Here is a 524-nt window from a genome sequence, read left to right as displayed (position 1 = left end):
TAAAAGTCCCGAGTACACACTGCAGGGGGCCCTTTATTACCCAGAAAATGATCTCTGTGCTCCTCTCTGATTCTGGTTTCACGATGTCACTAAGGAATTGATTTTACGTGAATTGTGGCTAAGCCCAACCCCTTCACTTCCTGTACTGTAGACACAACAGGAAGTGAGAGTAAATCTCTGCAAAATGATGGAATTCCCCTCTTAGTTCTTACAAGTGTCTCTATTTCCCTTCTTTTCCCATCCCAGGAGGATATGTGCAGGCGCTTCTCTTCTCCATCTATAGGGCGCCACTTGGTTAAGAACTGCGAAGACGCTCACTTATTGTGAATTCTGACACTGTTTCAGTCAATAAAGAATTAAAAAAGAACTGCGAAGACAATAGAAGTCACATGAGTGCTGTGTTAAAGTTATTAGGAGGGAACATTGACACGATGCTGTTGAGTGGAAAAGGCTTCTTTTTTTAAATCCTGAAGTTGGGTTTTAGCACACATTTGAATAAATCATGTAATGACCCCCCCACCCCC

The 524-nt window shown here is 42.6% G+C and overlaps 1 protein-coding gene across 1 annotated transcript in view; it reads right to left on the bottom strand.

Moving 5' to 3' along the window:
- The window catches only part of BEGAIN (brain enriched guanylate kinase associated), a 59,341-nt gene that overhangs the window by 34,375 nt on the left and 24,442 nt on the right, over positions 1–524 (bottom strand). The window lies entirely within an intron of this gene.

Source organism: Nanorana parkeri, unplaced genomic scaffold, assembly GCF_000935625.1.
Source record: "Nanorana parkeri isolate BGI_ZX_2015 unplaced genomic scaffold, ASM93562v1 scaffold1906, whole genome shotgun sequence".
Taxonomy (NCBI): Eukaryota; Metazoa; Chordata; class Amphibia; order Anura; family Dicroglossidae; genus Nanorana; species Nanorana parkeri.
This window is presented reverse-complemented; position numbering and strand designations above follow the sequence as displayed.